Genomic DNA, 27,147 nt, shown 5'->3' on the forward strand with positions numbered 1-27,147 from the left:
CTCCTGATTAGCCCCCCTTTGTGTTATATTGTGATATCTAGCAATCAGAAGATCTATGGCACACCAAAAGAGTCGATTTAAGGATATTTGCAAACTTAATCCATGAGGTTTTGACACAGATTTCACTGAGCAGGGAAGTCTTGGTTACTGGGACATCACAAACCCTGGGGCAGCACACAAACCCATGACTATTTGTTTCTACAGCTCTGGGACAAGTTTGAAGACAAGAACGTAAGCGCCTCTCATGATTTATCCACAGGAATTATAGAGGTGACTTTCTTGCCGCAAGCCTTTAAGTCGAGGTTCAGCCTCTTTGTTCACCAGAGGAAATGAAGCTTAAACCAATAAAACCTTCCAGAAGGGACAGTACAGATTCATCATTCCACAAAGATGGATAAATGCCAACACATTTCTCACTGCCGTGAAACCAGTTCCAGGTATTAGATCTATGGGGGAAAGTACTTTATATAAAAAATGAAATTGTTCACATTTCTCATTTCCCTCATATTCTACATATTGCTCTTATATTTTATCTTCTCTTCCCACCTCCAGTTCTTCTTAAGTTTTGTTCCTGATGAATTCAAAACTGTTGCTGCATGTAACGAAAGAGGTGGAAACCAGCCTTTGTGGTTGGTAGATTGACATGCTGATGTCCCTCACCCAGCCACTAAACAGATGTCAAACGAAGGGCTGGGCGTACCTTTTCCAGATGGTTTCTTAAGAGCCATCTTGCTACTGTCTTAATGTGTCCCAATTAAAATCAGCCGCAAAATGAACCACTTAAATGCAAAATAGATTTCACACTACTTCAAACATGTTAAAAAAAAAGTTCTTATTTACTGCTGAATGGTACAAGTGGCCTAATTCAGAACCTACACTACTATTCATTTTCGAACCACTGCTGTTCATTTTACAATCACAAGCAAGTTATTAGGCTTGCTATTACCATTTTTAAAAGGGGGAAAGAATCACTGGCTTATCAAAAGATCACACCATGGTAGTAATCTGGGTCAGAATTAAGAGGAAGAGGAAGAAGAAGAGGAAGAGGAGGAAGAGGAAGAGGAAGAAGAGGAAGAAGAGGAAGAAGAGGAAGGGGAGGAGGAGGAGGAGGAGGAAGAAGAAGAAGAAGAAGAAGAAGAAGAAGAAGAAGAAGAAGAAGAAGAAGAAGAATTTGTACCCCACCCATCTGACTGGCCACTCTGGGCAGCTTCCAGCATACATAAAAACATAGCAAAACAATAAAGCTTTAAAAGCTTCCCTATATAGGGCTGCCTTCAGATGTTTCCTAAATGTTATTAATTACTCATCTCCTTGACATACCAAATGTCATATGGTCATACACTACATCTCTACTCCCTGGGTGACCATTAGGTGATGTGTCTCTATCTTGTCTACCTTAGACGGCCATTGTGAGGATGAAGGGGAATAACTCCCCATAAATGTCTGTGAGCCCCGTGGAGAAAAGGTGGGACACAAATGGGATGGATTTGCTATATCCAGAGAGAGGAAGAAGACACCCTGTTGGTCCTCCTTGAACCTTCAGGAGCTTCAGATACCTGTTTGTCCTAGCGCTGTCAGACAAGGGATGTCGAGATAAAGGAATTAACTCTTTTTAGTGAAAAGTACACTTACAAGTCAGGGAAAGGCTTCAGTCTATCAGTCCTACGTCTCTCAGCTACCCCTAGATGCGCATCTGATGAGGCAGTTGCCGCAACAGAGAGGCCATCCTCTCAACCTCAGCTTCTGCGTGCCTCTGCTCCTCCCTCTTCAAGATCCCTTCTTCCATGTCAGTCTCCACCCCTGCTTCTCCTGGTGCCCTCTTCTCAATATCCAGCCACCGCTCTTCAGTGTCCAGCCAGCCCCTGATACTGTGGTAGAGTTGACTGCTGCTTTAAGACAAATCCACAGAGGGCCTCCAGCCTGGGAAGTTTTTTCACTATTTCTGGGAAACCCACAAACTGAAGAACAACAGCTGAAGAGGGAGTTTCTAGTGATGTAACATCTCAGAAATGCTTATGCAACAAATTGTTGCTGTTAAGGGCTACTGGAGGATTCTTTGTCCCCAATCCTCTAAGGAAAAGAGTCAAAGGTCCACTTAAGAGATTTGGATAGGTGCATGAGGTTCTCATGTGAAAAACTTATTAAAAGGGGTCTGTGGAAGAGCATGCCAGTACGTTCATATGTGCAGGAGACCTTCCTGTTGAGTCTGGTCATTGTTTGCTAAGCATTACTCTTGTGTCCACCCTGCTCTGTTCAGCTGAATTAGCGTGGAAAATAAAAGAGGTGCAGCTGTTTGGATAATATAGCTATCCAAACTGAAATGTGGGGGTGTGAACTCAGAGAAAGCCGTAATACTTCTTGGCTATTTGCATTAGCAGGAAGGAAAAGGGTAACAGCAGTCACCAGAAGGCACCAAACTTCAAAAAGCAGCTGCTTTCAAAAATAATAATAATTAACAAGATTTTTAATCCAATTACATGACCAGGTCTGGGAATTACCAGGGTTTTTACACTGCTGCTATTGTGTGAAATATTAGTTGAGCTGTCTGAGAGAGGATTTAATTATCATAGTTAGCCGTATGGGCTTTTTCATCCAAATCTGAAAAGTAGCCAACAGATTAGAAAACCAGATGTACCGCAGGAAGCCTTTCTGGATATTTGTATCTTGTATGGGACAATGGTGTGTGTACCTTTACGCCAACAGTTCTTTTAATCAGTTCTGAATTCATCAAATCTCTGGGAGAAGAGAGAAATTTTAAAGTGTATAAATAATCATATCAAATCCCGATGCAACAATTTAAAAATAGGATTAAAATATATTACACCGCAGAATTAGAACATCTTGGAATCTGGTAAGGCCCAAAGCTTAGGGGACCATCTGTTCTGCATGCAGGATTGAGCCCGGCCTGAAATCCTGGACAGCCTCTTCCATTCAATGTGGACAGGGCTAAACTAGATGGACCCAACTCAGTCTGAGATAGCTTCCTATGGTAGTCATTCAGCCTTGTTGTCCTGTTCATCCCCAAAGACTGGTGTGGGGGCACTGAGCACACCTTCCATTGCCATTGAAATGTAAGTAAAATGGTACCACTGGATGTGAATGGGATCTGTTCCAGAGCCCCGTTTGCATCCTGAGTAGAATGCAATCTGCAACTGCACGTGCGCAAGTTGCGATTTGCCACTTCTGCGCATGCGTGTGACGTCATTTTGAGCGTCTGCGCATGCGCAAGTAGCGAAACCCGGAAGTAATGTGTTCTGTTACTTCCAGGTCACCGCGGAGCGTAACCTGAAAATGCTCAACCTGAAGCATATTTAACCCGAGGTTTGACTGTACTGGTAGGGACAACCTTATTTCCAATCGAAGGGATTAGGGTGCCACTATTAAGCTATCTGATACCGAGTAAGTCCTTTAGTTCATCTGCTTCAATAATTTCAGACAGGGATCTCTCCCAGCCCTGCCTGTAGATCACAGGGATTGGATCTGGGACCTTCTACTTGTGAAATATGTCCCCTACTAATAAGTTATGCCCCCTCCCCTATTGTGAGGCAAGCCCAATATTATTTTTTTAATCAATTTTGATTCTTTCTACCTGATGCCAATACCATTGGGATCACAAAATATTGTATTTTCCAATTTAAGTGTGTCTCAGTTCTATCCAAAGCAGTATGGAATCCGTTTCTGCCTCTGACTTTTTCAAAATGATGGCTGGGATACATATCCTTATCAAAACAAAAACAAATATAGAAAAACCACAGGCCTGCATGGAAGAGCGCTGCAAAAGCCCCCCGAATAACTGGACTTTGTGCTTAAGTATGGTTTCTCATTTCTAAACAGATGAAATCCTTGTCATGGAAAAGACCTTTTGAGAAATGATTTTTTTTTCCCCGAAGGAAATATGGCCTGCAATGCAAGACACACCAAAACTCCACCAGAAGATCACATCAAGGGAAGCTGCTGAACATGAAATGCTTATTTCCACAGGACCATTTTAAAAGGCCTTAAAAAACCAAGACATGCAGAGAAAACATTGCAGCCAGAACACAGTTCTGCTGGAATCTTATTACTCAGTCCCCACCCCACCCCTTTATCGCAAAGGGCAGAACAAGAAATATCTGAAACTAGATTTCTTTACTTCCCTGATGATTCCACTATAATGAGGTTTCAGTATATACCCGTTATGTCTCAACAAGGTCAGCTCAGGGCTTTGAACATCTCCGCTATTAAAATTCAGTCTGCAGAACTGTGGGAGGTGTGGAAGGAATTCACAGCCAGAGAATGTTTCCTGTAGTCTGTGGAAGTACCCACAGAGTGGACAGCTCTTCACATTCATCAAAATAGAGCCATTTTGGCTCCCCTTTATCACATACACAGCCCAACCGGACAATGTCAATAATCCACCAACAGCATACAAATCAATATGGCTAACCTGATCCAATACACCCACCCACCTCACTCACACACGAAAACAAAGATCACCACAGCCAACCACAAACAAACAATCACACCCTAGGCCAACCGCAACCTCTCTCACCACCAAAGGAACACAAGTGAACAACGCAAGCACGCTGACACCAAACTCTACATACATTAAGCATAATAGAAACACCGCTACCCGACCCCACCCCCATCCATCTCCCCTCCCTCCACCCCCTTTCTTTTTTTCTTTTTTCTTTTCCTTCTCCCCCTAATGCCTCAACAAATGAAACAGATTTGTAAAAATGTTACATGGGAAAAAAATACGAGGCATTACACTTACCTCTGTAAAACAAGAAAACCCTTAATAAAATATTTTTTTAAAAAAGAGCCATTTTGACCCTTCGGGAATTCAGCCAGATTACTCTGAAGCCAGATGGTGCCCTGACAAAGGGGTTCATTGCAAAAGCTGGGACATGAGGGGCACAACAAGGCCAGTAAGTGGGTGCATGTGGTGTGGCCAAGACCACGGTAATACTAGAGCAGGGGTCGGCAAACTACGGCCCGGGGGCTGGATGTGGCCCACCAGGCTCATAAATCCGGCCCACGGACACCTCACCCACTCAGTCAGTCCCTGAGCTGAGCGAAACCAACACGGCACAGTGTTTCTTGCAAAGAAGCCACGGACGCCTCGCCGTGCGGGGACTGACTTCCATGGCGCTGGCATGGCTTCGGATTGGCTGCAGGAAGCCTTGCCTCCTGTGCACTGAGGTAAACCCGGTACGGCCATGGATGGAGAGGCCAGCGGGCAGGAGGCGGGTCTGAGCTGTGGCATGGGCATCGTTGCTTGGCAAGCCTGCCTGGCGCCCGGCTCAGAGCTGCTGGTGATGGCGCACTCAGCGGCCATACTGGAGCAGCTGGAGGGCAAGCTGTGTGCCACCTGCCCGGCGCTCCGCGTGCGCGGCCAGGATGACAGGCCACAGCGTGTGGTGCATGCCGCCTGGGAGTTCTGCGGAGATGGACTGATGGAACGGCTGCTGCTCATCCATAACGCCGGTGAGTAACAGCATACAAATCAATATGGCGAACCCGATTCAGAAACACCCAGCCACTCCACTTACACATGAAAACAAAGTTCACCACAGCCAGTCACAAACAACAGTGGTGCCTCGCAAGACGAAATTAATCCGTTCCGTGAGGCTCTTCATATAGCGGTTTTTTCGTCTTGCGAAGCAAGCCCATTGACAGCTTAGCGGATTAGTGCTATTAGCGGTTTAGCGGCTTTTAGTGGATCAGCTGATAAGCAGCTTAGCGGCTTAGGAAAAGGGGGGGAGGGGAAAAAACCCGCAGGAACTCGCAAGACATTTCGTCTTGCGAAGCAAGCCCATAGGGAAATTTGTTTTGCAAAGCGCCTCCAAAACGGAAAACCCTTTCGTCTAGCGGGTTTTCCGTCTTGCGAGGCATTCGTCTTGCGGGGAACCACTGAAGCAACCGCACCCGAGGCCAACCCCAACTTCTCTCACCACCAAAGGAACACAAGCGAAGAGAACCCACACAAACGACGCTGACACATAACCCAACGCATACATTAAGCAAATTAGAAACATCGCCTCCCGACCCCACTCCCACTCAGCTTTCCCCCCTCCACTTCTTCCTAATGTAACCCTAATGTCTCAACAAATGAAACTGACCTATGGAAAATGTAACTTGAAAAAAAGAGTCATTGCGCATACCTGTGTAAACCAAGAAAACTTTAATAAAAATATTTTTTTAAAAAAAACAATGCCAGTGAGTGGGCGGCGCCGAGATGCGCTCCTGAGCGCGTGCAGAGTGCGTTCCTCCTCCAGGTCCGGAGGCAGCTGTGGGACCGGCTTGCCCACCTGTCAAACACCCCTCCATTGGTTTGCAAAGTCCCCTTGCAAAGGGGAGGGGGAGGAAGAGGATAGTTAAATGACACTTTGCAAACATTGGAAGCTCAGTGGCTGACTTAAAGTGACACTTTGAACGAGCCTCTCCTCCTCTGATGAGCAGAGATGAAATCCTAGGCTGCATGGTCCTGTTCCCAGCTGAGAACTGGGCAGTGTAGCCCATGCAGGATTAAACCCTGTCATCCTGCCCATTATCTGACATCGCCAGATGATGTCAGGTAATGGGCTGGCAGGTGTGGTTTGGGGGGAAAAACCAGGGGGGGGCAACTGAACCCCCAAGGGGCTCTGAGCCAGCTTCGGCTGGGGAGGGCAGGATATAAATTAAAAAAAATTATTATTATTATTATAAGATTGGCCTGCAAGACAGAAAAGTATGAAAATTCAAGCGTGGTATCACTACCATCTTTTCAACAAATGTGTACTACATTGTTTGCACTCAGGGCACTAAAATAGCACCAAACAACAAGAACAACAACACAGTTTTGTGTTAATTATGATGCCCATGCCTTCCATGCATGATTTTACTCGCATGAGCTTATCGCTCCTTTGGATCCTCTCCAAGGCCTATGAAAGTGGACTCATCTGGGCTTGTTGCTCATTGTTATCCTTAATTTCCTTTAATATTGAGCTGACACACTGACCTTGTAAACATGCTGACAATGACATCCTATATAATCATCTCTTTCTTCAGCAACACTATTCAGACCCTGATGTACAGTGCAATAAATAATACTGGTGTGGACGAAGGCTGAAAGCAGGAATTGTTTCCGCCTCCTTCAGCCTACACACCGTAAGGTGGGGCAAAGAGAAGGGAAAACGACGTTGCCCTCGGCAGGAAGAATGGGATGTACACAAAACAAGTAATTAGCCAGCAAGTCCTACGCCAGTGAGGGAGTCTGGTCCCAGGTCACCACCTGCCTGAGCCATCATTCTCCAGGCTACAAAAGCTGGCCTCCCCCTCCAGCGAAAGCCACAGCACTCACATGGCTTCATTACCGTTCCCTTTCTTTGTCTGCAATTTATTACAGCCAAGCCAAACACGATGGGAGAAACAATGTCTGTTTAATGCACATCATGGATAAAGTGGAGCAGGTGCCTAATTCCTTTAACAAAATTGTTGCCTACGTTGAAGGAAGAGGAAGGGCATGGTGATTTCCCCATCCCTTCACCTTCCACCCCAGGGTCCTAGGGCAGGTTGCAATCATTAAACACCATGTTAAAAACAGAAATAAGAGTTAATGAAATTCCCTCTATACAAGATTGCAAGACTGGATCCAAAAGCTGACAGAATACAGTGGTGCCCCACAAGACGAATGCCTTGCAAGACGGAAAACTCGCTAGACGAAAGAGTTTTCCTTTTTTTAGTCGTTCCGCAAGACGAATTTCCCTATGGGCTTGCTTCGCAAGACGTTTCGTTCTTGCGAGTTTGTTTCCTTTTTCTTAAAGCTGCTAAGCCGTTAATAGCCGCTAAGCCGCTAAACCACTAATAGCCGCTAAGCCGCTAATAGCCGTGCTTTGCAAGACGAAAAAACCGCAAGACGCCGCTAAGCCGCTAAACCACTAATAGCCGCTAAGCCGCTAATAGCCGTGCTTCGCAAGACGAAAAAACCGCAAGACGAAGAGACTCGCGGAACGGATTAATTTCGTCTTGCGAGGCACCACTGTATGCAGAATTAGACGGTCTATTGGAAAAAATAAAGAATAAATCAAAACAGGAATTTGTTTCAAAATGGGAGGTTTTCAAAGAATATTTGAAATATAATATAGTAGTTTAAATTCGGTTGCAGCATTCGAGGAACTTCAGTAACAGTTGCAAGGCAGATATAAGAATTAAGATATATTAAGAAAAAGTTTAATAATGATAGAAGTGTGTACTGGCAATAAATTATATGAAATCAAAATATGGAATAGATGGGAGGTTGGATCTTTAGTGTTAAGACCAATTTATGTCTTACTGTTTGTTAAGAAAATTCAGTATCTACTGTTATTCCTGTGTGTAATTTGGTATTTGTGTTTTCTCTTTTTTCTTTTCTTGTATCAATAAAAAATAAAAAACCAGAAATAAGGCAGGTCCTAAAATATACATCTCAAGGGTCAAAAGCCAGAGCAAAGAGGTGTGTGTGTCTTCAGCATTCGGCGACAGCTTTATATTGAAATGCCTGATGTATCTCTGTGGGGAGGGAGTTCCACAGGTTAGGGGCAGCCACAGAGAATGTCCTCTACTGCCCCCCTAAACCGAGCACCTGAGGGTAGTGGAACAACCAGGTGGGTGCCCTCTGCCAATCTTAATACCCAGCAGGGTCTGTATAGAAGGTGGTGGTCTTCCAGGTATAAGAGCCCTGAGTTGTTTATCCTGTGAATTCACAGGTGAGGCAGAGAATGGAGAGCTAGAACAATCCTTGACCTGCTTAGTTTTGAGATAGTGTGTTCTCCTTCATGGAGAGCACGTGTTGCGGTGGGGGCCGACAGGACACTCCAAAGTTGTGGGGCAGGCTAAGTGATGGTTGGCCAGTGATATGATTGGGCTTCCCTTGTTGCTGGGAAGAAGTTAATGTTGCCATTTGTTGATTGACAGTCAGAAATGCTAAAACTCCCTGCATGAGGCATAGAGCTTCCTCTTTTCGCCCGTGCATCGGATTGCCCGTCGTCCCCCCCCTATATTTAGGGTTGTTCGCTTTGACCTTACTATGCCTGGGTTGTCTGCTTTGGGGGCAGGGGCGCGGTAGGAATTTTGTCCATCTGGCTGATTGGCTGGTGCTATTTGGTTTTTGCCTACTGCGTAGCAAATCGTCACAACTTGTAAGGTTGCGGTTAGGCATTGGTTTATGGTTTGGTTGGTTGAGGGGCATGGATTGGCTGTGCCTGCCCCTCTAATGCTGCTGCTGCAAGGGATTCCGTTAAAGGAATACAGGGGCGCACTATTGCTTTTGTCCGAACCCTGTCAAGGGGCTAGGGCCACGCAAGAGCCCCTGGTTGCATTTGGGGAGGGCTGAGGGCAGGTTCCCTGCTCTGTCGCTACCCCCAAGTGTATTCCCCTTTTCTGACTTTCGCAGGCGTGTGAAATGTCAGTCTGTCCGCCACAGTGGGGGCAGCTAGTCGCAACCAATGCCTAAGCAACCACTCACATTTTTGTATTTTAATAAAGTTGTGGCCAAAATTATGCCAAAAACCTTAAACAAAATTTCTGTGTGATGTGTGAGTTATTGGGGTGGCCCTGGGGACCTCGACACTCAACCTTACTAGGCAAAGCAGAGCTAGTTGGCCAGCAGTTTGTTTTGTAGGGATTGGGGAGGGCCCTGCCCCAAATGTGGGAACAGCTGGTGTGCCCCCTGCCTGCCTGACAGTCACATGTACCATTTTGGGACATAGGGTAAAATGGGGGAAAGAACGAGCAGAATGCAATAAATAAGAGCTGGCCAACATGATCAGCCAGACCCAAGTGCTGCCCCCACAACTGAACTAGAGTTCTGTGCAGCCCCTTTATTTAAAAACATATGCTAGTTTTCATCATTCACTAAAACTAATCAGAAAACAAAATCTTAAGTTTTTTAATTCCTAAAAATAAAATGTGCCATTCCCATTTGCAACCTTGCATAATACATTCTGTTTTCATTTTAACATGCAGTATTTTCTCGCTGCCATCCTAAATCTGTTTCTCCGCAACATAGATCCATGGCTCCTTGGCACATTTGGTCTTCCTCTTCCCTACAGCACCCTAAAGGCATCTGAAAGCTGTCAACAACTAAAAATAACCTGTTCTTGCAGGCTTTCCAAAGAGGCCGTCAATCCCTGCCTTTTCATTTACTTTTTGGTTTCTTTCTGCTCTAAATAATCTTCTGTTTGCAAAAGTATGGGAGACAACCACATATAGCACATGAAACTGAACTGGGAGAACTGCAACCTTATTCACAAGATCCTTTTTTTGCCGAGATGTTTTTATCAGTGCAATTCAACATGGGTTTCACCCCATTTGTAACAGAATGTCTGTTTCCTACAGGCAGAAGACTCAAATTTGATTGGGGAAAATATGCATAGATTTTCTTTTAATCTTTTTGCTATAATGGGGAAACAAGCACGGTTTCCTTTTCACTCCAAAATGCTATTGTTGTTGAGATGAACATACAAGGCAGCCTGGCATAAAAATGCTTGGGAGGACAAATTAGCATACACAAGAAGAGGGAACTGAGCAATACCACGACTGCAAGCCGTTCTGCGGCAAAGAATTCACTCAAAACCAGCCACATTTTTTCTACTTTTCTGGCTATTTCAACCATAAGATACTAAAACCCTGGAAACATTGTGTAGCTGTTCAAAACCATTTTTTATAATGTGCATCTTCCATTAAGAGGTGGTTGTGGTGGTTGAACAATTTTGTACTGGTTTTTACACAAATACAACACTTATCCAGCAGTGTTTGTTTTTATCCATTGTTTTATAGAGGAGGGAGAAAGGTTGTTTTCTGCTGCTCCAGAGAAGTGGACAAGGAGCAATGGTTCCAAACTACAAGAAAGAAGATTCCACCTAAACATTAGGAAGAACTTCCTGACAGTAAGAACTGTTCGACAGTGGAATTTGCTGCCAAGGAGTGTGGTGGAGTCTCCTTCTTTGGAGGTCTTTAAGCAGAGGCTTGACAACCATATGTCAGGAGTGCTCTGATGGTGTTTCCTGCTTGGCAGGGGGTTGGACTCAATGGCCCTTGTGGTCTCTTCCAACTCTATGATTCTATTCTATGATTCTATGATCCATTGTCTCTGGACATACACATTCAGCATTCAAACATATTACTTTAAGTAACCCCTCCACTGAGAATATGGAGCACTTGGGATAAGAAGGTCTTGATTTTGGCCAATAACATAATAAAAAAAATTGGGTCCACGTTTCTTGGAAGGTGTCTCTATTTGTTATGCCTTTCAATTGCCCTCCTGTCTCTGATGAGATGCTCAGACATTGCTGTATCCCAGATATTATTTTCCCATACCTTCAAGGGTATTTCAGTCTGGTTCTTCCATTGCTGAGCTATCACTAATCGTGCTGTGGTCAGTAGCATGCCTACTAGTTCATTGGGGCACAAGGTGGAGACTAAGTCTATGTTCAAAGATAGTTGGGTGAAGGCAGGATTTGGAGAAAGGGGTTGGCCTATAGTTGCAGATATCATGGAGAATACTCTATCCCAAAAGTTTGTAACGTAAGGGCATTCTCACCAGACATGAACAAATGAACCAAGCTTTCCACAGTCCTGCCAACATAAAGGGGAAAGGGAGGGATAAATTTTTGCCAGCCTGACTGGTGTCCAGTGCCATCAGAGGATGACCTTGAGCAAGGCCTCCTGTAAGCAAGCAAAAATGTTTTTGCTGGGGTGGGAGTGGTGGTGATGGCTGTTAAAACTTATACCTCATTTTTCTGTCAAACAACACAGAGCCATTTACTCAAAAGGGCATAACTACAGTGCTTTGAAACAGATACACATTTCACAATGCTGGTGACAACAGCAACAGTACTAATATATTAAATGTCATCACTGGAAGGAATAATTCTGACCACTTACTTTTCAATGCTGGCTCTAAGGTGAAGATATTTCTCAGCCAGTTACTTTCAGCAAGTTATATTTTTGTATTCAGCAAGAGAAACCACCGAAGATTCCAGTGAAACCTGAAATAAAAAGAACATTTCTTAAGAAAAGTGTGTGAGACCAGAAACAACACAGGAACAGATACCATCACCTCCTGGGAACATATATTCATACAAAAACCTCTCTCTCTCTCTTTTCTCCTATAGTTCTTATTCATTTGTTGTGAAACACACATACACACAACCTTAGAAATAACCAACAAATCAGGAATAGCTCTTAAAAAAGGAAGGCTGGCCAATGTAGTAACAAAGCTACCTAAATAGAGAAATAAAACCAGGACACTGTCATGTGATGTTGTCCTTTGATTTTGTAAAGCTACATTTTCTACTTTTCCATTATTTATGTAAATAAATACTCTTATTGTAGGCAAAGTGCAATGCCAAGTTTGGACAAAGGTATTTACTGTCCCCGGCAAGCAAACACAGAAACAGGGCTAGAGTGTGTTCCATGGATTAATTTCAAACTCATCACGTAATCTTGTGATATTTCCCATGAGATCTCCAAACAGGTTGAAGTACTGAGACATTATTTCCATATTTATTGGAAATAACACAGGAGCTAAGGCAAGGCGCTATTCCCTCTGAGTACTCTCGTGATGAGAATGAAATTAACTCCTACTGCCACTGCAAGATACTTTTCTCTTTGGCGTGCGCAATATTCGCCTAAAGTGACTAACTCCCTTTTCTATATTATAATGATGCTACCCCCCCACACCATAAACTAATAAGGAAATTATCAGATTCTTGGAAATTATGTCCAATTTGCAGTGGCCCAAAATCAAGCCCAGTTTTTGATGCAAACTTCACAGGGGCATTCTGATTCCATTATTATTATTTTTACAGAGTTTTTGGCACAGGCAACCATTTTGAGAAGACTGCTGTAGAGCTGAGGTGATTGAACAGAAACAATTTTCTCTCTGCAACCGGCAGCAAGATCAAGGTTCAGGGAGACCTGCTAGTGTTGAGAGTGAGCCAGTGGAGAGGTTCTGCTGGGACTGGCTTTGCACTGACAGTGCCCCGGTTTAGTTCTTTGGGTCACTTATGTAAACCCCTTATATATTGATTGATTATTTTTGATTGCTTAATTTCTATACTGCTTAATATATTTTAAAAATATCTCCCCAAGCAGTGTACAAAAAGCTGAAGAAACAACCGACAACTTAAGTAAAATATTTACAAAATATAGTTACATATAAAAATGTTACAGTAAAACAAAATTGCCTATCTCTATCCCAATCTCAATTCATTTTCCTTCTGGCACACCTTCCCTCTCAGCCACCAGGGTCCAAACAAGCTCTCAGCTCACCCACAAATGTCTCAGAACGACAAGAGTTCCTGGAAACCTGCCATCTATGGGCAGGCCCAAGGTGGGTGGTCCTTCCTCAGGCTGCCCCCCCCCACTATGTCCCACTCAGCTGCCCTCTCTACACCCAGTTAAGCAGCTTTGTTGAGTTTCCCAGGTGTTCCAGAGGATAGGAAAAGGCCCAGCTCTCAGTTCTTCACCCTCTGTCTTCTCCTCGGCCTCCAGCTGCTATGCACATACAGTGGTACCTCGGGATGCGAACGGGATCTGTTCCGCAGCCCCGTTCGCATCCTGAATGGAACGTAAGATGCGATGGCGCGTCTGCGCATGCATGGGTCATGTTTTGCAGCTTCTGCACATGCGTGTGACATCATTTTGAGCGTCTGCACATGCGCAAGCAGTGAAACACAGAAGTAACGCACTTCGTTGCTGCGGAGCACAACCCGAAAGCGCTCAACCTGAAGCACATTCAACCTGAGGTATGACTGTATTTATGTGCCTATCATTAAGGTAGTTGAGTTTATACTTTTGTTTACCTCTGCATAAGTTCTTTGTTGTGACTCTCCCCAGAGACCCTGAATAAAAAACTTGGACATATAAAATCATAATAAAATCTCAGCTACTCCTCCCGCTACAAGAATCCACACAGGCATCTTCAAACAAGTTGAGTTGCAATCGCTCCTGGTGAATCCATTGCTTACTGTCTCCTTCAACATGAATCTTGTGGAAGATTGCCTGGCAAACCTAACAATGCATGCTTCTGCTAGTTAGTAAATGAAGGGGTTAAGGACCACAGAGCTGTAAATTTCTAGAAAACACTCACCTAGGTCACACTCAACTTGGGGAAGTGGTGGGACTTTTTCTTGGTCTCTCCGATCTCTCTCAAGCAACATTGGAACAGAGTAGACATGCCATAACATAGCTTTCTCTGCTTTAGATATGTTTCAGAGGCAGCTTTTGCTGCATTTTCAACAAAGAACATTTACATACATTTCTTATCACTGCTATTAAGTAAAATGCAAGTTTGAAACCTAATAACTGTGAGTAAAGCATTTTAAACTAACCTTGCAGTCTGTGGTCTGTTTTATTGGAATGGGGGGAAAGGGAGCCAGCTGCCTTCAGGAGCTGGAACGTTATCAAAATAAGATTTAAAAACCAACTCCAATGCTTCAGTAAATCTGCCTAACAAAAGGGATTTTAACTCTGCTACTGGGGCTCTTTATGTATAAGTCCTGTGTTTTAAAAAAACAGGTGCTGGCCATTTTTTCTTTGTGCTAACACCCCCCCCCCCCGCCACACGGCTCTGTAGAAGATCAATTATAATTAATTACTAATACCCATCAAATCTATCTTCCATTATCATTTGTAAATTTAAAGTAAACAAATGAGCATTAGACTCCTTTCTGGAAATGTTAAGCCAAAATATGATCACCTAAAATATCACACTTTCCTCTCTCCCTGACCTCACAGAACAGGGAAACTGGGGAACCAAGATGATCATGGGTCTGGAAACCAAGCCACAGAGGAACAGTTGGGGGAAGAGAATCCTGGAAGAGAGGATATATGATAGCCATCTTCAAATATCTAAAGAGCTGTCATGTGGACGATGGAGAAAGCTTGTTTTCTCCTGCTCTGGAGGGTAGGAGCTGAACCAATGGCTTCAAGTTACAAGAAAGGGATTCTGACTAAACATCATGAGAACTTCCTGATGGTCAACAGTGGAATGGACAACTTCAGTAGGTGGTGGACTCTCCTTCATTTGAGGGTGTTTTTTTTTTGCAAAGGATGGGTGGCCATCTGTCACGGATGCTTTAGTAGAGATTCCTGCATTACAGGTGGTTAGATGAGCCTCAGAGTCCCTTCCAATTCTACCATTCTATGGTTGTATTATTAAATCTCCCATCTCTGGCAAGTCCATCAACTGGCCAAATCCCCACTTTTTCTTCCCCCTTTCCCCTAGCATTTGCTGTTAAGCTCAGTCATGTCCCCATTTCCTGAGGAGACTACTTCTCTCTCTTCCCCACGCAATGGTCTTTTCTTCTTCCTTGGGCGCCTCAGTCCCAAATCTCACATTCTCCTTCCCTCACTATCCACAGCAACTCATTGTCAAAATGAAACATTTATCCTCGCCATTTCCTCTTTTCTTCTGATTCTTGGAACTTTTATAAAGCTCTACAAACTCCCTTCTTCTTCTTCTGACCACCTCACCTTCTCTTCCTAGAGTAAGTGGCTCTTGTTGGCTTCCCTTTTCCTTTGGGTACCACTTTCACCCCCTACAGCCAAATGTCTGGACTGGCCTCGTCCCTGACCATTTTGCCCTTCTGGTTACCTTCCTTCCATGGGACTAGAGCCTTAACTCTGTTCCTGTCTTATTCAGCAAGCTATCCCCCGCCCCCTTTCCCTGTATCCTAGTTTTTCGGCATGATTTTAGAACATGATTAGTTTAAACTCTTTTATTGATTATGTTGTTTTGTTGTTTAGTCGTTTAGTCGTGTCCGACTCTTCGTGACCCCATGGACCAGAGCACGCCAGGCACTCCTGTCTTCCACTGCCTCCCGCAGTTTGGTCAAACTCATGTTTGTAGCTTCGAGAACACTGTCCAACCATCTCGTCCTCTGTCGTCCCCTTCTCCTTGTGCCCTCCATCTTTCCCAACATCAGGGTCTTTTCCAGAGAGTTTTCTCTTCTCATGAGGTGACCAAAGTACTGGAGCCTCAGCTTCATGATCTGTCCTTCCAGTGAGCACTCAGGGCTGATTTCCTTAAGAATGGATAGGTTTGATCTTCTTGCAGTCCATGGCACTCTCAAGAGTCTCCTCCAGCACTATAATTCAAAAGCATCAATTCTTCGGCGGTCTGCCTTCTTTATGGTCCAGCTCTCACTTCCATACATCACTACTGGGAAACTCCTTCAAATTTAGCATATTGCAAAGTGCCTATCTCACACTAGTAATCAATAGCTTCTGGATAAAATGTGTAGTGCGTGCGGGAAGCAAGAATATAGAGACTTTTGCTTTTGTTATGTTAGTTGTGGAACAATGAGATGGCAGCCATGAAGAGTGGGTTCCACATCCACTATCCCACGCAAAAACCTATTCAGCTGTTAATCAGCAGCCCGAGCCATTTCTCTTAGGAATAGAATTTCAAGAACCAGGCTGGGGAATTAAGACAGTGGCTCTTTATTGTCAAACTAATTAAATGTAATTAAATTGATAGCAGCCTAGAATTGAAAGCATTACAAAAATAAAAAAGCATTTGCTTTACATTTATAAAGACTAGAGTGATGACGTCCTTCTGGGGTAATTGCTGGTATTACCAAATAGTTGGCGACAGAGTTTCTGACAGAGAGTCAATTTAGACTGTCAGGACTCATTAGCAGATGTATGACTGATAAATAATTGAGTTAATTTTTACCTGGCTGACAATGCTGAGATGATGGAAAGTATCTTATTTTCTGAATTTAAATAAACCTGTCCCCACAAAATCCACCCACATATAGCTTCACATCAGTTCAGCCACTGCATAACTCCAGTGGCTTTCAAATGTCTGGAAATTTGCTAAACACATATTTTTAAAGATTAGAAAAGAAATGCTTTCATGATTGTTATCTTTTGTAAAAACACATCCCTTTTCCCAATCCTCCAGAGGATGTACGGTAGCCCATAGAGTTCAATTGTTCTGCTCAAACTCTGTTACAAATCTTCTGCCAAACGTTTGGGAATAGGAACTATCTATCTGGACACTCTGACAATTCAGCGCTCCCCCAAATAACCAGATTTTGCTGAGATTTCAGACACATGCATCCTTTTAGGGCATGAAATGGTCCAGATTTTAAGCTTTCAGTAACAAAAAGTCTCTGCCCCGGTAAGGAAATGGACAGGCAGTACAGTGGTGCCTCGCAAGACGAAATTAATCCGTTCCGCGAGTCTCTTCGTCTAGCGGTTTTTTCGTCTTGCAAAGCAAGCCCATTGACGGCTTAGCGGATTAGCGCTTTTAGCGGCTTTTAGCGGCTTTTAACGGCTTTTAACGGCTTTTAACGGCTTATCGGATAAGCGGATAAGCGGCTTAGCGGCTCAGAAAAAGGGGGGAAGGGGGAAAAACCCACAGGAACTCGCAAGACACTTTCGTCTTGCGAAGCAAGCCCATAGGAAATTCGTTTTGCGAAGCACCTCCAAAACGGAAAACCCTTTCATCTAGCGGGTTTTCCGTCTTGCGAGGCATTCGTCTTGCGGGGCACCACTGTATTCTGACCACATTTCTCCAGGGTGATAAAGAAGTCTTTGGGTTGAGTCAAGTCAACAAGCTACAAATCCATCTAACACTAACCTCATCCTGAGATTCCAGGTTCTTATTTGGCTTTGGGATAACCACAAGGTGAAGTTTGGGCAAGATCTCTGTGATTGTCCTGCCCAGAATGATGTTGTTAAACAAATCTGGGAGGTGAGGAAAGAAAGCTGATCCAAATTTAGGTTGTTCAATGATGCCAATGTAAGTTTCATATTTCCTATAGATCCTCCTCAAAATAAATTGGTAATTCAAAATAAATAGGCTCTCCCCCCCCAAAAAAAAACAACAACAATAGCTACATCCCTTGATTTGGGACTGCCTGAGGAGGAAAACATGACAATCCAACTTCAGTTTTTTGAGGTGCCAAACAGGGGACAGCTAGTAGCTGAATCTAAGAATGACTGAAGCTAACTACCTTTCCTGATAAGTTCTCTATTCCACTTATTTTCCCATTTAAAAAAACCAGATACATTCCTACTCCAATGATCTCTGAGAGCAAGATGAAAGGTGAAATATAAATGATATTATTAAAGACGAACAAACCTAATCTCAGATTTCGTCTGGTTGACTCTAGTCTTTTCTTACAAATAATCCATTCCTCCTAAACTCGGCCCTTTTAAGCTCCTAGAGATCAAATGAATGTGATCAAATCCACCTGTTCTTTAGATCTAAGTGGGGAGAGGGGAAGCTACTTAGATCCTAAAATCCTTTTTGAATTAAAAAAGACTGGATAATCTTTCCTTGCGCTTCATCCTTTCTTACAGCAGAACATGTTGTACATCAAGTACAAATAGTGGCAGAGACATTCACACACTCCATTACACTTGGGTAAGTCCACTGAGTCCACTGAGCCTACTCAATCTAAGCCAGTCTGCAACATCTCTTCTTCCTTATTTGCTACATATTAGATGTGCAAAAGATTGATATGAACCCTAAATAATGAGCAAAGGTGGGGTGCTTTGGAAAGATTTGGGACTTCTACAAAATGGGGCTAATCTGTACAGGCTAGGCATGTGTTGCGGCAGAAACCCCTGAGCACTTTGCAGCCTCGGTGATCCTGACTTTTTCTTTTGAAATAAAAAAAGCTACAGACAAGCCTATGTGAATAGTGAAATGATGTTTCTCAGCTTAACTGTTAAGGCTAGGACATGTGGAGAGATGTAAGAAGTTTGCCAAATCAAAATCTACAACTCTGCCTTAAGGAAGATCAAGAGTGGGAGGGACCTCTTTGTGACTGACAGGTCTAGCTTGTAACCAGAAGGGATGGTTTTACCAGCACGTACCAACCCCAGTGCTTTGAGGACAGGGACAGTTTTCAAAGAGCAAAATACTTGGTCTCCTTTAAGCCTAAGGAAGATACCAGGACAGGGTGGGTAGAGGTCAATGCGAAATCTCTATTGTGACTGACAGGTCAAGTTTCTAAATTCCTTTTTTATGTACGCTACTACAGCAGCAAGAATACTCATTGCAAAGTATTGGAAGACACAAGAACTACCCACCCGAGAAGAATGGCAGATGAAAGTGATGGAAAGTGTGGGGGAGGCTGAAATTGTCATTCTGGGGAAGGATCTCTACAATCAAAATGAACGTGCTCCCGAAGATATTATTTCTATTTCAGACTATCCCTATAATTAAGGGGAATAAGATCTTTAAAGAGTGGCAGAGAGCGATCTCTAGATACATCTGGCAGGGCAAAAAACCGAGAATTAAATTTAAATTATTAACAGACTTAAAAGAAAGAGGAGGCTTTGCCCTGCCGTATCTGAAACTGTATTACGAGGCATCATGTCTCTGCTGGGTGAAGGAGTGGATTAAGTTAGAGAATAACAAATTGTTGGACTTAGAGGGGTTCGACAATAAATTTGGATGGCATGCCTATCTATGGCAGGAGAAAAAGAGAGTCCACAAAGGCTTCGAGAACCACATCTTCCGAGGTCCCTTAATTGAGGTCTGGGATAGGTATAAAAATCTATTAGAACCTAGAACGCCACGTTGGCTATCACCACTAGAAGTAATGAGTGTAAAGGGAATCAATATGAGAAGTAATTGGATAACATATGGTCAACTGTTATTTAAGGAAGGGGGAAAGTGGAAAATAAAACCGTATGAGCAGGTAAAAGAACATGTATACGATTGGCTGCACTACTTCCAAATAAATGAGATGTTTAAGAAAGACAGTAAAGAACGAGGTTTAGCGGATAAGGAATCGAATTTTCAAAGTGAGGTTATTGATAGTGATGGTAAAAATTTATCTAAAATGTATAAACTGTTGTTACATTGGAATTTAGAAGACGAAGAAGTTAAGTCGGTGATGATCAGCTGGGCCAGGGATGTGGGTCATAATATACAATTCGAAGAGTGGGAGAAACTGTGGAACGAAGGATTAAAATTCACTGCTTGCATGACGTTAAAAGAAAACACGATGAAGATGTTCTATAGATGGTACATGACGCCGGTGAAACTGGCAAAAATGTACAAGACATGCAATCGGTGCTGGAAATGCAGGGATAAAGAGGGCAGTTTCTTCCATTTGTGGTGGGACTGTAAGAAAGTGAAAGACTTCTGGGAGAAAATATACAATGAGTTAAAGAAGATCTTAAAATACACATTTACGAAAAAACCAGAAGTCTTTTTGTTGGGAATGGTAGGAAGCGAGATAAAAAGGGAAGACTGCAAATTCTTTAGATACGCAATCACAGCCGCAAGAGTGTTACTGGCCCAGGGCTGGAAACAGCAAGATATACCGACCATAGAAGAGTGGAGAATAAAATTATTAGATTACGCAGAGCTAGACAAATTGACAGGGAAGATCAGATATTTAAGAGACCAAAAATTCATCGAGAACTGGGGGAAATTTGTGGAATATCTGGAATGTTTAAGTGAAGGACAGATGACGCTTAAGGGATTTAAAGAAGCACTGTAAGAAAAGTAAGATGTATTGTCTAAAGAGAATGGGGGGGGGGGGAAAGGAGATAAATAATGTCAATGCAAACTGGAGAAATGTGTAATCAAATCACGGCTACGAATGATTTACGGAACAGTTGAGGGAAGTCCAAAGGAGAAATAAGTAATGGAAAAGATGTGAAACTTATGCAAATTGTTTTGTTTTATTTGTGGATTTTTGTTTTGTTATTATTTACTTTTATTTCATTTGTGGATTAATAAAAATTATATGGGGGGGAAAAAAGGAATTGGCTGAGATGACTGGCAGAATCCGGGACCAAGGAGAAGAGTCGGTGGAAGAAGATTGGAAAAAATTTAAAGCATATCTTCAAAAACATTGTAAAATTAAGGAATGCTAGAAAGATGTTAGAAAAAGAAAATTAGGTGGTTTTGGTAGAAATAATATAAAGGATTAAGTAAAAATGAGTTGATGAACTTGATGAAAGAGAAGACGTTAAATTATAATATAATAAATTAAATTACTTAAATGAAAATAAGGTTGGAAGGATTTGCTGAAATAACGATTTGAACTAGAATACAAAGTTGGGAGATGAGGCGAGGTCAAGGAAATAAGTAAAGGAAGAAAGTTATGTAAAGGTCTAATCAGATCTTTTTATATTTTTAAGTGAATGTATTTTTCATTTTCATTTTTATTTTTACTTTTTTTTCTTGGTTGTTGTATTCTTTTTTTGTATTCTGTATTGTTCTCTTTTCCTTTTTGTAACTTTTAAACTCTGAATAAATATCATTAAAAAAAAAAGAAAAGAAACTTCCTAGCCCCTGGAGCTATTTGACTGCATACCTAAGGGTACCTTTTCTCATGCTACTTTCAGACAAATAGCCCCAGGGGCTCCTACATTGTTTTGTGGGAAATTTGTCTGAAAGTGAACCTTTGTTTAAACACCCCAAAAAGCTTGCAGAAAACACAATGCAGCTATCCTGCAAATTTCATCCATTTTTGTCAAAATAAAACAAGAGTTATAGCTAAAGTTTAATTTCCCAATAATGAAAGGGTGCAATTGAGCAGATCCCAAAAACTATAATGACGGTCCATGTGGAAAAACCACTACAGGCATCTTTCTGAAATTTCCCACAATTCATGCCCACAAATTTCATCTAATTCTGCCCCAAAATGTTAGAGAGGCTTCTCTTTTTTAAAAAAATAATTTAAATGTGTTGAGCACAAACATCCTGGATCTATTTGCTGGTAATTGAACAGGCTATATCTATTCTAGAGGTTCTAACATGCCTGCAAATTTCCTCCACTTCTGTCAAAAGGAAAGGAAATGAATGGATGGAGGAAGACATGGGCTCAGACTGATGAGAGGAATTGAGCCAACGTATGAAGCACCTCAGATCTGTGGTGGGGGCTGATTTACAAAGCACCAAATCTGGATTTGAACCAAAGCATCTCACATATGTCCTGCACAAAGCTCCCTGTAGTTATTCATTTAGCTTTTCCACCCAATAATATAACAACATTCCAGCCTTTCACAAAGACAACTGAAAAGTTATTAAAAGAGGGAATGAAATGTTGCTTTTGAATAAAGGATAGAAAACTACACATTTAAAATTGTGCCTGTTTTGTGGACCAAAATTCAAGCTGCCCTCTATTATAACACCACAGTTTCCCCAAGAGTATGTGAAAAATATAGTGCCCCAGACCAGCCACCTGACAATGACGGAAAGAGACAAGATTCTTCAAATACGGGATAAGATCAAATGGTGGAAGGGGTGGACAGGGTTAACCTGCCAAAGCCAAAAGTATCTGAAATAATTGTTTCCTTTTTTTACCCTCTTCACTCGGCTTCTGTTACACAGGGTAGGGGCAATCAGGAAAAAAAATGCCCCTCTGGTCATGCCAATTCCAACTTATTTTTTTTTTTATGTGCGTACAGTCCATATCTGCAGTGGTTGAGTGCAAAATTGTGCATGTAGGCATGAGTGAAAAGTTATTTGACCCCCAAGGCTTCACAAATCTGGATCTAATTTGGCGGGATGGGACACTTCCTTAGAACTACCAAGGCTAGAAAACATTCCAGGAGCTACAAGACATTCAGTGGTGCTGTGCTTACAAATTATCTTCCTCCCCAGTTTATACTTCTATGCTCAGTCACTGCGAACACAAATCTGAGACTGTACTTCAATGATGATAAAACCCATATGCCTGCTTACCATTTTCGCAGGTTTAATGTTGAATTCAGATCAACATTCAAAAACTGTCACAGAGAGAAACAAAAACGACAGAATACCTTGTGGCACCTTTTACAGAATCCCCACAGTGACAGAACTTCACAGAGGAGAAATATAAGGACTACAAAGAGAATTCCATTGAAGTTAACATGAAAAGCAGAAAGGCATTTGCCTACAGAAAGCTCAGCCGTGCGGTAGCTATTTGGTTCAGAGAATCAATGGAATCCCTCACTGGGAGCCACAAACCTTTGTCCTTTGTTCATTGACACTCCTCAATTCACCGTGGATTTATTTAAGCAATTTATATACCCCTTAACTACAACAGTCTCTTAAGTGGCTTTTGACACTCAATGTGCATGTTTTTAGGGCGTATCTTATTATTTTATTTTTCCTAATTGTTTTAAATTGCTTTCCATCTTGTAACTTGGCCTGGGCCCTTAAGGTGAAGGGCGGGAAATAATAAAATAATAATAGTAACAATAATAGTTAGGCTGGCCAGTTTTTCCCCCCCAGCACAAACATTTCTTTTCATGCCTATTTCTCAGGTCAATCCCTCCTCTTTAGCCTGCAGGCAGCATCTCAGATACATCTCAGATGTGCTGAAGATCCAGGCCACAAGGGTATTAGATTGATTTTATATTACTATTCAGCATGGTCCACACACACAAGCCTTGAAAAGGGTTCCAGTGGGAACACGAGGGTGTGGAAACATGATGGCAGCATGACTTTCTCAAGCTGGGAACATGGTGGTCAGATGGGCTTTTCTTGTGCTGAGTCCTCTGGGAAAGTAGAGTTAATGTAGAAGAAATGTGTCTCCCCCACCCAACTGCTGCGGAGTCCACGGCCTCATCTTTGAACATGGGGAAACACGTTTGTCCATGCTAATCACTCTGAGCCCTGGGGTAGAGTGACATACAAGTAATAAAAACAAACCATTGTATTAAGTATTAATTGGTTTTATTCTGCAAGCAGCTTTATAAACCCCGGGGTCATTAAGACCACTAGAAAATCACTGCATTGCTGAAAGTGGGGAAAATGTTGTTGTTGTTTAGTTGTTTAGTCGTGTCCGACTCTTTGTGACCCCATGGACCAGAGAACGCCAGGCACTCCTGTCTTCCACTGCCTCCTGCACTTTGGTCAAAAATGGGGAAAATGTTACCGTGGTTCAAAGTGGAAGCACTTTGGGGATTCAGCTGCCCATGCCCAGGCTGGTGCTCATCTCACTCAACATCTTGTTCTCACAGTGGCCAACCAGATACCTATGGAAAGCTCAAAAGCAGGACCCGAGCGCAAAAGCTCCTGTGGTTTCCAACAGCTGGTATTCAGAAGCACACTTCCAGCAACAGCATCCTCCATGAATTTGTCTAAGGCTCTTTTAAAGCCACCCAAATTGAGGAACATCACTCCCTCATATGGTAGCAAATTCCAGCTGAACTATATGCTGGGTGAAGACGTGCTTCCACCAAAATGAGTCTGCGGAAGAACGAGGCCACGAACTGGATGCAGTTGCCAGGAGGTCTCCCATTGTGAGCAAACAACTAGGTGGTTGGCATGCCAAGCTAGGCATGAAGCCGGCTGAGAATGAATGTTCTTCTCCATTTCTAAACTAATGTTTTTAAAAGCTCTATTTGCATTGTGCTTTCCAGTGCTCCAAATGCTTCATAAAACCATGTATAGAAGGTGAGTATTATCTCCAAGGGACGCAGGTGGCGCTGTGGGTTAAAGCCTCAGCGCCTAGGACTTGCCGATCGAAAGGTTGGCGGTTCGAATCCCTGCGGCGGGGTGCGCTCCCGCTGCTCGGTCCCAGCGCCTGCCAACCTAGCAGTTCGAAAGCACCTCCAGGTGCAAGTAGATAAATAGGGACCGCTTACCAGCGGGAAGGTAAACGGCGTTTCCGTGTGCAGCTCTGGCTCGCCAGATGCAGCTTTGTCACGCTGGCCACGTGACCCGGAAGTGTCTCCGGACAGCACTGGCCCCTGGCCTCTTGAGTGAGATGGGCGCACAACCCCAGAGTCTGTCAAGACTGGCCCGTACGGGCAGGGGTACCTTTACCTTTTACCATTATCTCCAAAAGGGACGCGGGTGGCGCTGTGGGTTAAACCACAGAGCCTAGAACTTGCTGATCAGAAGGTTGGTGGTTCGAATCCCCGCAACAGGGTGAGCTCCCGTTGCTCGGTCCCTGCTCCTGCCAACCTAGCAGTTCGAAAGCACGTCAAAGTGCAAGTAGATAAATAGGTACCACTCCAGCGGGAAGGTAAATGGCGTTTCCGTGCGCTGTTCTGGTTCACCAGTAGCGGCTTAGTCATGCTGGCCACATGACCCGGAAGCTGTACGCCTGCTCCCTCAGCTAATAAAGCAAGATGAGCGCCGCAACCCCAGAGTCGGTCACGACTGAACCTAATGGTCAGGGATCCCTTTACCTTCACCTTATTATCTCCAAAGTGAAGTTTGGAGTCTGAGGATAAATGAGCAGCTTGCCATAAGCCGTCTAGCCAGAACATGCAGAGGTCCGATGCAGACCAAGCGCTTTCTAATGCATAGCTCCGTCTCTTAGTCCACTATGCTGCGCCAGTTCTCTAATGTTCAACTATCAAGCGCCTCTACTGGACTTTTAAAATAAATGCTGGCAAATTGAAGGCCACATCCTTTAAACACTGCTTGGCATAAAGATGCAGTAAGGCACCGAACAAAAACCTCTTCAAATGCCCCCGTCACTTAGCTTAATGAATGTATGCAAATTGCTAGATTATAGGAAATGACTGGGACCACTTCAGTAAGGAAAAGACTTAGGAGGAAATCTATAGAGATACAGCAATCCAATTTGTTTTTGAAATAAAGCTTGTTGGTTTTCTCAAGATAATTTCATTACACAAAAGAGTGAACCAGTATTTTAGTCTCCTAGAAGGGAATGTTATAAGCATTTCACTACAGTCACAGGCAGAAAGTGAACATGTAGAAGCTGTTCTCTGCCCTTCGTTGTTGTTTTATTTCTAAAGAAAAGGTTGACTTTTATTTGCAAAGAAAAGATCGTTGCATTAATACATATTTTCTGGTACATTGCTGTAATATAGAATATTTAAGGAAATCAATGCAGTGGGGTTCGTATATGTATGTCATCAAAATTTGCATGAAAGTCAGGAGGGTGCTGCCTCTATACCTCTTGACAGCTTACCCTTCTCAAAGAATACAATCTCAAAGAATACAATCCACAGCTCCTAGAATTCTTTAGGGGAAGTCGTGTGCCTTAAATATATGGTGCAGACACAGCCAAGACTTTTCAGAGCAAGAGACAATGGCATAAACAGTTGCCAAGAGAGAAAGCGCAGCAGATGTTTTCCACATGGGTTTGCAAGTTGGCCTAAATACACCTCCAGATGTCTGAGTTAACTTGGGGAGATGCTTGCAGACAATTCTCCAGGAATGTCTCATGCCTCAGCTTCACTGAAAGAAGCAAGAGTATAGTTGTTCATTTTATGGTGGCTGAAGAGGAAAACATACTGGTGGGTTGTGTGCCATTCCATCTTATACTGGGAAGTTTCAGACATTTACATTTTAATGCTTTCAGGTTATGCAGACCTCTTTCTGGATAAACAAGGAAAGTCTGTAAGTGTTGCAGCTTTAACCTCCAATGGTCTACCTCAGAGGTCCCCAAACCAAGGCCCGTGGGCCAGATAAGGCCTGAGGGGCTCGTTTATCCGGCCCGCAGCAACCCCCGCCGCCTGCTGCCGCCACCCGCTCTTACCGACGCTGGCCACTTCTGGGTCAGAGAAGCACCAGAAATAGCTTGCGCGCATGCGCAAACGTTATTTCCGGTGCACATCTGGGTCGGAGGAGGCCTGCGCACATGCACACAAGCTATTTCTGGTGTTCCTCCGACCCGGAAGTGCACCAGAAATAGCGTGTGCGCACGCGTATGGGCATGCGCTCCCCCGCCCTCCGGCCTGCCGCACAATTGGCCCTGGAGACACTGGTCCGAGGCATGGTAAGTTTGCTGACCCCTGGTCTACCTGACTGCACACCTGAAACAAACTATTCTTCAGTGGGAACAGCCATTCTACTTCCTTTTTCTTGCTGCCTCTGAATCCTACAAACTGAGCTACACTAATGGTATGTGAGCCAAATTTAATAAAAGTTTCCCCACTGCAACTAGAAGACACATTAGATAGAAAGATAGAACCGAGTACAATTTCAACAGATAAATGTTGTGAATCTGTGTTGGTTTCTGTTTTATTATGTACTTTTGTGTTCTCTTTTTGTATTTTTATGTTGTGAACCACACTTGTTAACATCTCCCAGAGTAAACTTAGTAGGCAAAGATAAATAAAATGCTGTGATAGAAAGCTCTGATAGAAGTTTCAATACTTCAGGAGGTTGGAGAATAAATTCCACCAGTATGACTACCTTAAAAATTTGAGGAAAATTTCTTGCTTCAAAAATGCAAAATGGCTGTATTA

General features: G+C 43.2%; 1 protein-coding gene across 10 annotated transcripts in view; it reads right to left on the minus strand.

Moving 5' to 3' along the window:
- ENOX1 (ecto-NOX disulfide-thiol exchanger 1) overlaps positions 1-27,147 on the minus strand; it is a 276,927-nt gene that overhangs the window by 193,688 nt on the left and 56,092 nt on the right. For 7 of the 10 annotated variants that reach the window (XM_083748441.1, XM_083748450.1, XM_083748449.1 and 4 more), the window contains exon 2: positions 11,887-11,990. The gene's annotated coding sequence lies outside the window, so the exon portion shown is untranslated. Of the gene's footprint in view, positions 1-1,632; positions 1,881-11,886; positions 11,991-27,147 lie in introns of those variants that run through there. The other 3 variants (XM_083748446.1, XM_083748445.1, XM_083748442.1) reach the window with 2 other exon arrangements.

Source organism: Podarcis gaigeae, assembly GCF_964106915.1.
Source record: "Podarcis gaigeae genome assembly, chromosome: 7".
Lineage (NCBI taxonomy): Eukaryota > Metazoa > Chordata > Lepidosauria > Squamata > Lacertidae > Podarcis > Podarcis gaigeae.